We start from the raw sequence: 13071 nt of genomic DNA, 5'->3' as shown, positions 1-13071 counted from the left end.
ACACAAGTAGATGATGGACAGAGCGCTGAAACTTTTCAGACACTCAGCCCCAGTCACAGATCTGAGCTGAATCCATCATCATTCTTTAGCTCACTTCGCCACCTCAGTTCTGACCCAGCTATATGCAATTTAGACTTGACCATGTGCCTCATGGGAAATGTCCAGCCTGAACTGCCAAGCCAGGTCTGAACTGGGGTGGCGAAGTGAGCTAAAGAATGATGAAAGAATGATGATGGATTCAACCCATATCTGTGACTGGGGGTGAGTGTCTGAAAAGTTTCAGCGATCCGTCCATCATCTCCTTGTGTTTGCTTTGTTCGCCCTAAGTTGGCAGGGTATTCCCAGACATGGGTCCCTTGCTCACTTTGCCACTGGATTCAAGCTAGCCTGGCTTATGAGGGCTGTTAGCCTGTAACCGGTTCCAGGAGGCTGGTTTCCGGTGCAGGGAAGACATGGCTTGGTAGTTTGGGCTAGACTGTTCCCATGAGGCACAGGGTCAAGACTGATTTGCATATAACTTTGTCTGAACTGGGGTGGCAAAGTGAACTACAGAATGATGATGGATTCAACCCAGATCTGTGACTTGGGGTGAGTGTCTGAAAAGTTTCAGCGCTCTGTCCATCATCCCCTTGTGTTTGCTTTTTTACATATGTATGAGGGCATGATCTATTAGAGGAGTATTTGGCGGGGGTGTAACCTATTTCGGGGTCGGATGTGTTGCAGATAACTTAGTCTCAATGGACGACACGTATTCTTGCCATTGAATGGGGTTGACCCGTACAGGTGCGCCTAATGCATTAGACAGCTGCACTGTGTGTTCTTCGATTAGTGAGCTACGGAGGTCGAGAAGCCATGCTTATATGTTGGGATCAAGTTGTTCTTTCCAAGACATTGCTATTTTGCATTTTGCTAGGCGCAAGGCCAGGTCTAAAAATGTATTGAGGCTTTTGCAAGAGGCATTGCACTTTGTGATTCTGAATAAAAATTAGTGGCCTCAACCATCACTGGGGTGTCCGCCGCCTCTGTAAGTGTTGCCGCGATTTCGTTCAAATATAACTGAATGCAAGGACACGTCCATACCATATGTGTAAACGTTGCCTCTGAGGCTAGGCACCTGTGGCATGCGTCATTGGAAGCAGGGTGCATCCTTGTTAATCTATGTGGTGTTAAGTATGTATGATGTTAATAATTAAATTGGGTGTACTTCAGTCTGGCGTTTGTGGATAGAATTTTGGGGTAGCTGATGCATTGTGACCACTGTTTGTCGGTGATGGTGGTTGACAATTCTGTATCCCAGTAAGCACATAATGATGTCAAAAGAGGCGTGTGGTCAGGCCTAATGGAGTTGTTGATTGCTGTTATTGCGTGCTTACCATACCCATGAGTCAGTAAGGTTTGTAGGAGTTGTGATGTAGCAGGTTCAGTGCAATCGTTGCCCCATGTCTGGAGGAACTGCTGAGTTAGAAATGCATGGAGCAGGAATGTCCCCTATGGTATCTCGAAGTCTGCCACTAAGCCTTCAAAGGTTTGTAATTGCGAGTCCGCAAACATGTTGCCCCAGGCGTCCAGCCCCCTTACTCTCCAGGACTCAAGCTCTGGGCGGCCGTAACAAGCAAATGAGCCCGTCAAGACCTCCAGCGGCAGGTCAGGAGCGTATGGTTTAGCCTGATCTCTAGGTAATACGTATTTGGACCAGTTGCATCTCGCCGCCACCAATAGAATGTTGCCTAATTTTTTCTGCAATACAGTGGTAGAACCCGAGAGCCACTCCAATATTGCTGGCTGTCCCCAAGGTAGTGCCTGAGTGACTAGTTCTGTGAGGTTGCTCCTCGCAAGTCACCTCATTGACCATTGCAGTTGCGCTGCAGCATAATAATGTTCGTAGTTTGGTGCTCCATGTCTTTAAATAATCTTTGCGGCAGTTGGTAAGGAAGTATGGAGAAAAAGTAAAAAAGTTGGGGGAGTAAAAGCATTTTGGAGATGACCACTCGCCCCATGGGGGATAAGGGTAAACTCAGCCAGAATGGGAGAGCTGTGCGAGCCCTAGTGATTGCTCTTCCTAGGTTTCCTTCGATTGCATCTACCCTATGGTTGGTAAACCTGCACCCCCAGGTATTTGAAGGTGTCAAACGCCCATTCCAATGGTGTATGATGCTTGGTGTGTCTCTGGTCTGTCAAGAGTATATTCATTGGGAACATTGCTGACTTGGGCCAGTTGACCCATAAGCCAGAGACCTGCGCACGGTCATTCAACAGGGCCATCAGTTCCCGCAAAGCAGTGATCTGGCCACGCAGTTAAATTAATGCGTCATCTGCGTATAGCGACACTGAGTGCCACCACTGATCTGCATATATGCCCGAAACGAGTACACGTTGGCGCAGCTTGCATGCCAGTGGCTCCATGGCCAGGGCAAATAGAATGGGCGACAGAGGGCAGCCCTGCCTTGTGCCACGCTCTATCGCAAATGGTAGGTAGAAGGTGCCGCCTGTCTTCACTCTAGCCTGTGGCTTCGTATATAGTATACGTACCCACCCAAATAAGTTAGGGCCTAAGTCGAAACCAGACAACACTGCCAGTAAATAATGCCAGCTCAAGGTATCGAATGCCTTTTAAATGTCTAGGGATGCTATCCAGGGTATATCAAATTCTGTGCGTGCCCATTCTAACAACGTAAAAAAGAGGCACAGGTTCAGCCCGGTGTTCCACCCGGGATGAAACCATTCTGATCTTCATGTACCAGTATGGGTATTGCTTTGATCAGTCTATTGGCTAGTAGTTTACGTAGGATTTTATAATCTACATTCAGCATCGACAAAGGGCGATACGAGGCCATCTGGAGTGGGTCTCTGCCTGGTTTGGGCAACACGACCAGTGTTGCTTCTTGCAGGGTAGGTGGGAGTTCACCTCTTTCAAACGCTTCTTCATATATAGTAGCCAGTCGGGGGATAAGTTGATCGGGGTAAGTTGAGTAAAATTCCAACGGCCTACCATCTGGCCCTGGGGTTTTACCTGCTGTCATTTGCTTAATGGATTCAGAGATCTTGTCTGCAGTGATAGGGTCTTCAAGTGAGTCATAGTGTGGTTGCGTTGCCTGCGGAAGTTGGACATGCGACAAGAACCACTGGATAAGAGCGAGGTCACCGGTCTCTGGAGCTTTATATAGAAAGGTATAGTGTTTGTTAGACCTGGCACCTTGGCGTGAGTTTCCCTTCCACTTTTTTGATGGTGTGCCTCGATTGTTTTGCTGGTGTTGTCCGCTCAGGGCACTGCGCCACGGCTAATCCGTGCCGCAGTGCAAGTGCTCCCTAAGTAAAGTGTACCTGTAATTGATGTCCACGATTGGTTTATTGGATTCACTGTCAGTCCCCAGTAAAGTGCACCAGGGGTGCCGGGGCTTGTGAATGCCAATGCTGCTGGTGGGCTTGCAGCGCTGGTTGCGCCACCCACAGAAGCGGCCTTGTAAAATGTGTCTAGGGTCTGCCACCGCAGACCCTGTGCGCGGTCCGGGACCGTCGCGCTGACTGCGCAAGTGCCCCCACTTGCCAGTCCCTAAACCTTCCATTACTTACATATTAGCCACCCCTCTGGTAGGCCCAAGGGCAGGGTGCATTGTAGGCATAAGGTAGGACATGCCCTGATGTGTGTGGCATGTCTTAGTAGTGAATTACAGCCCTTTCCGTTTTTCACTATTGAAGGCTACCTGCTCTCCATAGGCCAGAATGGGCTGCTGGGATCACGCCAACGCTGTGACCCCAGTGGACTCAGAGAGCATGGTAGAGTGTCAAGTTTAGTATGCCTGAACTCAGAATAATAAAATACTTCTTGTAGTCAAGTTTATTTTAATATCCTGGGTTTGTAAATACTACTTTTAGAAAGTTAGTATTTACTGACCTGACCATCTCAGTCCGCCTCTGCTGTGTGAGTGTGTGTTCTGCCTAGCAACAGTAAGGAGCAGGGTGGGGGGATCCCCAGAGACAGGTTGGCTGCCAGGTGGTGGGCTGGGAGATGACACCAGGATGGGTGGGAGGAGTACACCTTGACTCTTGAATAGACCTGTGCTCTGCCACCACAAAGCCGGCGCCGCCCCCTGTGGAGCGGCTGATGTCTCTGCCCTGCTGCTGAAAGGAAAGAGCAGAGTCACCATAACAAAGTGCTCCAGAACTGGACTGAGCCAGGCCTAGGCCCCCTGGCGCTAAAGAACAAAAGAATCATGGTATAAAAGTAGGAGCCTGGCTCCTAAGAAATCAGAATCCTGTTTACCACAAAGAACCTCTGCCCGACTAGAAGGAGAAGGAGACGCTGGAGGAGCTGGCCTGCTGCCTGCCTTGCTGAGAAAGGAGAGGAAGAGACTATTGAAAAGACTTTGCTACTTTGTGCTTGAACATTCTCCAAGGGCTTGATCTGAGCTGGCCCCCTGAACTGAACCCCAGGACCAGTGGGTTCTCTGTGCTTCTTGCTCGTCCTCCAATTCGAACCGTGTGTGCATCCCGCTGGAAAAGAGACTGCGCCCCTCATCGCCCCTCCTAGGGCCGTGACACTCAGGAGCTCGCCTGCCGCAACCCCGTGAGAGCCCCGCTCCGTCCAGAGCCGCTCTCTGTCCCCGGGCTAGGCCGCCTGCACCCCTGTCACCGCCTGCCATTGGAGCGCGCTGAACGCGCTATCACCCCTCCCGCCGGAAGCCGTCCGACGACTGTGATCTACGCCGGGTCATCCAGCTGCACTGACCGTGCCCTGCGACCCCGCTTCGCTATCCCCGGACATCTCAGACCGCGCCGCCCCCGCTGTGGAGACCCTCCTGCACCGCCGTGCCAAAAGGTCGCGGGCCGCGCCTGCCTACTTGCCCACACCCGCTGATTGAGGACCCAAGAACACTTCCCGAAGTTGAGAGTCGCACCGACCTGTGCCGACTCTCCCCATCACGAAAGAAGTCCAGTATCGGGCTCGGGGCCCGCAACGCCTTATTTCCCCGTTCGCAGGAACCGATCTCTGTGAGTACTGGAACTACAAGGAACATTTGCAAGAGACTGTAAAGTATCCATTTGAAACTACGAACAAAGAACATTTGCCTACTGTATAACCTGGTGGCATAGCGAAAACGTTATTGGTCTTGTGATAAGTCTGCTGAGATATATATACCTATTTTTACATAAAGAAGCGTATTTTTATATATATCCAAGTCTGGTGTCCGTTTCTGGGGGGGATTGATGTATTTACTGTGTGTGTGATTGTAAGTGCTTAACCAACAACGCCTGAGGAATCGCCTTGGCTGCTCACGCCACGCACCTAGAGGGTGAGCAAGGGTCATTCAAAAGGGGTTATCCTGCGCCCTGACGTGGAGGAGAGGGTTCCTGCTTGACACAAGGGCAACCTTGCGCCAACCAGAGATCCCCGACTCTAACATTGTTGGCAGCGGGTGGGATTTCGGATTTGCACTTGTAATTTGCATACAGGGAATTATTAATCACCAGATAGTGAGAGCAGACCAAATAACGCAGCCACAGGTTTTCATTTTGGGAGCTTTGTTGAGACATCTGCCATTACTGCAACCATGCCTGGCTCACACTCCGCTGGAAGAGCACTCTCTGTGATTTCTGGAATAGATGAGGTGGATTGGGAGAGACTGGAAGGCTACACGATAGAGCAATTGAAAGGCTACAGTGTAAAATTCAGAGTCCCCCATGCTGGATTCAAGAGGAGAACCCAGTACGCCAAGGCACTGAGAGCCTGGAAGGAGTCACGAGACCCACGGAATGCGGGGGACATCGTTCCGCCCGACAACCTTGAGGAGCCCAGCAGAGTCCGGTCGCCAGAGGAGCTGGCAGACAGGGCAGCAGACAGGGCGCATGCAATGGAGATGGCAAAGTTGGCAGGACAGATGGAAATGGAAAAGCAGAAGTTGGCCCTGGAGGCACAACAACGCCAAATGGATCATGATATCAGATTGAAGGAGTTGGAGCTGAAGGCGAAAAGTTTGGACACCGCTCCTTCTGGTGGCAGCACTCCACCAGTGCAGGTAGAGTCCAAGGTGTACATCCCCAAAGATGTAGTAAAGGAGTATTTTAGAAAGGATGACATAGGGCAGTGGTTTAGAGCCTACGAGGTGGCCATGTCCTCACTCCGGGTCCCTGAGAAAGACTGGGGAGCGGGGTTGTGGGGAAGGTTCCTTGCTGAAGGACGTGACACACTGTTAGATTTACCCTTAGATCTCCAAACCTCATACCCCCATATGAAGGAAGCTTTAATGACCAGGTATGGGTTAACTCCGGAGCTATATAGACAGCGGTTCAGGGAGACGAAGAAGATCCCTGAGAGTACGTATGTGGAGTATGTGACCTTTTTCTGCAGAGCGCTGGATGGTTGGGTGAAGGGTAGCAAAGTGAATGATTATCAAGGGCTGCTTGATTTAATTGCATGGGAGCACTTGTCCAGTCAATGTTTTCCTGAGCTACGCCAGCACCTGATTGATAGCAAGCTGTCCAACCCGAGGAAGCTTGCTGAGGAGGCGGACCGCTGGCTCAGCACCAGGGTCCACAAGGGTCAAGTGGGAGACTCCGCCAAAGGTGGGCAGGGTCCCCAGCAGAAGAGTGGGGGGGACAAGGGTAAACAGAAGGGGTTCCAAAAAGGCCCCCAAAGTAACTCCCAAGGGAACCAGCAGAAGGGTTCTCAGCCTCCCCCACCCCCGCAGCAGAACGGGGCCCCGACAGGTAGACCTGTTCCCAAGGGGCCCTTCAATTGTTATAGGTGTGGTGACCCGGGTCACATTGCCTCTGATCCTAAGTGTCGCCTGTTTGGTAAGACCGCACCCACTGGTGCTCCACCCCGGCAAGTAGCTAGTGTTAACTTTGGGGAGGAGGTAGCAGTCCAGGAGGGTGGGGGTCCCGGGCAGATGACCCTAGTCTCGCTAGGAGACAGTGAGATGGTCCCTGTAACCTACTTGCCCTCTAACACTAAGAAATATGGGCAAGTAGTAACCATCAATGGAAAGAAGGTTGAGGCTCTTAGAGATACAGGAGCCAGCGTGACCTCGGTGAGGCAACACCTGGTGTCTCAAGAGCAGATTGTACCCAATGCCTACTGTAGGGTTGTCAATGCTGACAACATAGAGAGTCGTTGTCCAATGGCTCAAGTTCCCTTTGAGTGGGGGGAGGTCTCTGGTACTCTACAAGTCGCTGTGAGAACTGACATGCCTGTAGATTGTCTGCTAGGGAACGACCTGGAGAGCTCCCCTTGGGAAAAGGTGGAGAAGACCACGCATCTGAGGATGGTGGGTCTACCCGACTGGGCGTGCGTGACCACCCGGTCCATGGCAGCCAGTAGGGGTGTTGAGAGGGTCCTGGAGCCTGAGGGAGAGGTCCAGGAACCGGCCTTAGGGAGAAGGCGCAGGAGGCGCGGGAAACCGGCCCCCGAAGTTCCCACGGCCCAGGAGGAAGCAGACCCTGAGGGGGATGCCCTGGAGCCTACCGGGGAACAGATTGCCGAACTGGGAGACTTGCCTGAGCTGACCCATTGGCAGCAAGAAGGAGGTCCCTCCAGGGAGGAATTCTGCAGGGAGCAGAAAGAATGCCCTTCTCTCGTGGGTATGCGGCAGCAGGCTGCAGACCAGGCCAATGGTGTTCAGGCCAAAACACACTACGTGTACTGGGAGAGTGACCTCCTGTATTCCGAGCCTAAGGCTGCTGAACCTGGGTCAGCCCGTGTGCTGGTGGTACCCCAGAAGTTCAGAACCTTCCTACTGGGGCTGGCTCACGATGTGCCTTTAGCAGGACATTTGGGGATGGACAAGACCTATGACAGGCTTGTCACCCACTTTTACTGGCCCCAAATGCACAAGAACTCAGATTCCTACTGCCGAACCTGTCAGACTTGCCAGGCAAGTGGTAAGAGCGGAGGGAAGCACAAGGCTCCTCTGCAACCGTTCCCTGTGGTCGGTACGCCATTCCAACGAGTGGGTATTGACATTGTGGGGCCTCTGGACCCCAAGACAGCCCTGGGCAACAGGTTCATCCTGGTCTTGGTGGACCATGCCACCCGGTACCCTGAAGCCATCCCTCTGAGGACAGTGACGGTGTCAGGAGCCCTTTTTTCTTGCGCAGGAACAGAGATGCCTTTTCCCAACACCACCTCCAAGAACCACCAACGCAGCACTATGAAAAGATGCGTTAATGCCTTCTCCGGAGGGGGTAGGGGGATTGGATAAAATAACAAAAGAGAAGAGAAGAGACTGCCACTGGTTGACTGCTTCCTGTTGGGTCTTCTTTCTGTTTAACTGGCTTCTGGTTGGATCATTCAGGAGGCTGAATAAACATTAGACTATTAGTTTTATTTAATCTCCTTCCTCTAAATAACCTTAGTCTTATATTATTAGCCCCTTCTACATACCAGCTTGTAAACCCAGTGTTGCTTCTCTTCTATTGGACAGCTATCTTTTCTGCTCCGTATCTCTCTTCTAATTGTTCCTAATGTTAACACAAAAAATTAGTGGTCTTTTCTTATACCTCACCACAATCTATTAGATTCCCTGAAACTAAGTCATACCTATCTTCTACACAGGAAAATATCATTTATAATATTCTTTTTCTTTTTTCACAGGAACTGTTCGTAGAAAGATGAACTTGGGTTGTACCACAACACTATTCCTTATTTACATCATAAAATTTACACGGTGTGACTTTAGACTCAAAACTTAGCTCTGGTTCTTCTCATGGAACTTCGAACTCTTCACTGACTCTTCAGTCAAATGTCTCTCAGGAATTGGAACAGGCGCGCCACACCGACGCGTGACTCTCTGACGAAGGTTCTCCTCCTAAAACAGCTGACGGGTTTACTGTTGCGAAACTCCAAACTCTTTTGAACTGCGCATGAGCTCCAGCTGAACACTACCTCAGGAGCGGAAGGCTTGAGGTGGAACTACACACGCAAACACGAAATCCAAAACTGCCACGGTTCAAGACAAGGGTATTTAGGAATCTCTTCCTGTCAGGAAACTACGGGAAATGCCCTCACTAAAACTAACTCGGACTCAAGGATGCTGCTAGGGTGACGGGTTCAGGTGAAGTGCGCCAACGTTCTAAGTTGCGCGCTTCTCATAGAGTTCTGGAGCAACGAGAAAGACTAGAACGCTAACTCCTCCGGAGCGTCGGCCATCTTAAGATTCCATACTTCCCAGGCCTTACTCCACGTCAGAGTTCTTAGGGTCTTTGTGTTTCTCATTGGTTGATGGGCACTGATAGTGCAGATCGAAGGCTTCTTGTCGGTAATGGTTCTGACAGTACCCCCTCTCAAAGGAGGTCCCTCCAATCTAGGCTTCCGAGGAAATTTTAGATGAAAGGATCGTATCAAACGGGGGGCATGGACATCAGAGCATTTCTCCCAAGATCGTTCCTCTGGACCATAGCCTTTCCAGTCCACTAAATAGTAAACTGTTCCTTTAGATCTCTTAGAGTCTAGAATTCTTTTAACCTCAAACTCAACTCCTGATTCTAAATGCACAGGTTTAGGAGGAAGGTCCATTCTCACATCTGAGGATATTTCTTTTAGTAAGGAAACATGAAACACAGGATGAATCCTCATTTCAGGTGGTAAGGTCAAACGGTAAGTCACTGGATTGATTACTTTCTCTATGGGGTAAGGACCTACAAATTTTGGTTGGAATTTTCTATCTCCTTTGAGTCTAAGATTTTTAGCGTTTAACCAAACCTTGTCTCCTACTTGCAGTTTAGGACCTTCCCTTCTTTTCCTGTCAGCATATTTCTTGTATGTCTGCTTGGCTTGTATTAAATTATTAGTGGCAGTGTGATGGACTTGGGCTAAATTTTGTACTATTTCCTGCACGGCTGGGACTGAGATTTCTTTACCAATTACAGAAGCATTCGGATGCCTACCATAATTTAGATAGAAAGGAGAAAAACCCGTAGAAACATTTTTAGCATTATTGTGTGCGAACTCTGCAGCCCACAAATACTCTGGCCAATCCCCTTCTTGATCTAACAAAAACATCCTTAAATACTGTTCTAGTTCCTGGTTGACTCTCTCAGTTTGCCCATCTGTCTCCGGGTGATAGCTAGTGGAATATTTGGTTTCTACTCCCAAGCTGTCCATGAAGGCCTTCCAGAAGCGAGATAGGAACTGTGAACCCCGATCTGAGATAATCGCTCGGGGAACACCATGGGCTCGCACTATGTGTATGCCAAATTGGTAAGCCAGTTCTCTAGCCGTTGGAAGCCCCTTTAGTGCAACAAAATGCGCCATCTTGGTGAATGCATCTACAAATACAAATATGGTGTTAAAACCCTGACTGGAAGGCAAGTCCACTATCAAATCTACAGTAACCGTGTGCCAGGGATGTGGGGGTGTGGGCATAGATTGGAGATACCCCCTAGGTGACTGTCTCTCCGATTTTCCTCGCGCACAGATCCCGCAGGCCTTCACATGAGAGTGAATGTCCTTAGTCATTTGTGGCCACCAATAGTTTCTTTTAATCAGGTCTTCAGTCTTTTGAATGCCCTTATGCCCGGCTAATTTGCTCTCATGATTGTTCTTCAAAACTAATTGTTGAAGCTCTAGAGTAGGCAGATACAGTTTTTCTTCATGCCAAGGTAGTCCATGTTGAATCTTTCGGAAAGGTTCTTGCTCTGCCCAATCATGCATTTCTTTCTGTGACATTGCTCCAGCTACCCTTTCCTCGAAGGTTTCTTGACTCACTGCCCCAAGTATTTGGTGCTCTGGAATGATTGTCTTTGATTCTTGGTCGCCTTCAGGCTTTTCCATTGTTAATCTTGACAGGGCATCAGCCTTCCCATTCTTAGTTCCTGGTCGGAAAGTGATCACGAAATCAAAATCCGCGAAATACAACGACCATCTCAGCTGTCTCGGGGTAAGGGTTTTTGCAGATTTCAGGAATTTTAGGTTCCTATGGTCAGTGAACACGGTTACAGTATGTCTCGCTCCCAACAGATAGTGTCTCCACTCCTGGAAAGCGTCCTTGATCGCCAGTAGCTCCTTTTCTGTGATGGTGTAGTTAACTTCAGCTGGTGTTAATTTCCTCGATCTGTAAGCCACTGGGTGGAGTTGTCCAGTTTTCTTGTGTCGTTGAGAGAGGACTCCTCCAATTGCTAGATCCGAAGCATCCGTCTCCAAATAGAAAGGTTCGGTAGGGTCTGGATGCAATAGAATTGGTGCGGAGGTAAACTCTTTTTTAAGTGACCTAAAGGCTTCTTCTGCCTCCTCAGACCACTCAAAAGGAACCCCCTTTTTGAGCAATCGAGTAAGAGGAACTAGCTTGTGTGAAAATTCGTTCACAAACCTCCGGTAAAAATTGGCAAAACCAATGAAGCTTTGCAATTCTTTCACACAGCTTGGAGATTTCCATTCTAGAACTGCCTTAACCTTCTTAATGTCCATCGTGATTCCAGCCGGCGTGAGCACGAATCCAAGAAATTCCACCTCTTTTACACTAAATGCACACTTTTCCAGTTTAACATACAAGTGGTTCTCCTTCAATTTTTGTAGAATTTTCTTCACCTGGCCTGGATGTTCTTGTTCTGTTCTGGAGTAAATCAATATATCGTCGATATATACTATGACGCATTGATCGATGTACTCACTCAAGACACTATTTATAAAATGTTGGAAGGCTGCTGGTGCGTTGCATAAGCCGTAAGGCATGACCTGGTACTCGTACAAGCCTAGCTTTGTTCGGAACGCCGTTTTCCACTCGTCCCCTTCTTGAACCCGGATCAGGTGATATGCCCCTCGCAGGTCTAGCTTCGTGTAAATCTGTGCCTCCTTTACCTGGTCTAACAGCACAGAGATGAGAGGAAGAGGGTACCGATTCTTGATGGTAACTTTGTTAATGGCTCGATAGTCTATACAGGTTCTTAACTCGCCTTCTTTTTTGGGCACAAAGAATAAAGGGGAGGAGACCGGAGACTGGGATGGACGGATAAATCCGTTGGCCAAGTATTTCCCAATGTATTCCTTCAAGTGTTCATTCTCTTTCTCTGTCAAGGCATACACTCGGCTACATGGTAATTGAGCGCCTGGCTCCAGATCTATCCTGCAGTCAAATGGCCGATGTGGCGGTAACTTCTCTGCCTCTATCTCGTTGAACACTTCCTCGAATTCCTTATATTCAGATGGAATTTCACCAGTGTGGATCACACACACTGAAACTTCTTGTTCACTCAAGGAGGTTGCTGGTCCTGATTCCTTAGTTTCCACGAGATGGTCAAAACAGTTGCCCTTACAGAATTCTGAATTCATGCTCACTGTTCTCGCTCCCCAATCGATGCTTGGATTGTGTTCCGTTAACCACGGCAGGCCCAATATAATCTGGAACTGAGGAGCATCGATTAAATTGAACTGGATAAGTTCGCGATGTTCCTCTTGAAAGGTCAACTCTACTTGTTCCGTGTGACTAGTGATCGGTCCGGAGGAAAGATTAGTTCCATCTACGGCTCTTACTGGTTCACTTCTTGACTTCAAGATGGGTCTTAGTCCGACGCTGGCTGCATATTTGATATCGCAGAAGTTTCCTGTTGCCCCTGAATCAATCATAACTGACACCTCAGTTAAAATGACATTCCTGAACTTAATTTTCATTGAAATTACAAGGTGGGGAGATGAAGACTGTAAAGTGTTCGCGATATGATGTTCTTCTGGAGTTGCCTTATCCTCAGCACCTACCAACCCAACTCCTCCTATTGGTGGTGCGTGGAGTTTTCCTTCTCCTTTGAGAACATTTTTGGCTTTTTTTGGACAAATTCTGACGAAGTGTCCACTTCCTCCACAATACAGGCACAAATTATTCTGCCGTCTTCTCTCCTTCTCCTCCTTGGTCAGAGGACCCCTAACCACTCCTATCTGCATAGGCTCGGTTCCAGATTGACTGTCTGGTACTTTCGTTGAGTCATTCTTAGTTCTGTCGAATCTCGGTATGCTAAATTTGAAATCCTTTCGCTTTTCACCCCTCCTCTCACTTTGACGAAAATCGATTTCCAAAACCAAATCGATTAAGGCTGAAACGTCGGTAGGTCGATTTGGAATTTGGGCCAAAACATCCTTCAATTCGT

This window comes from Triturus cristatus, chromosome 8, assembly GCF_964204655.1.
Source record: "Triturus cristatus chromosome 8, aTriCri1.1, whole genome shotgun sequence".
In the NCBI taxonomy this organism is placed as follows: Eukaryota; Metazoa; Chordata; class Amphibia; order Caudata; family Salamandridae; genus Triturus; species Triturus cristatus.
Note: the sequence above shows the minus strand (reverse complement) of the source record.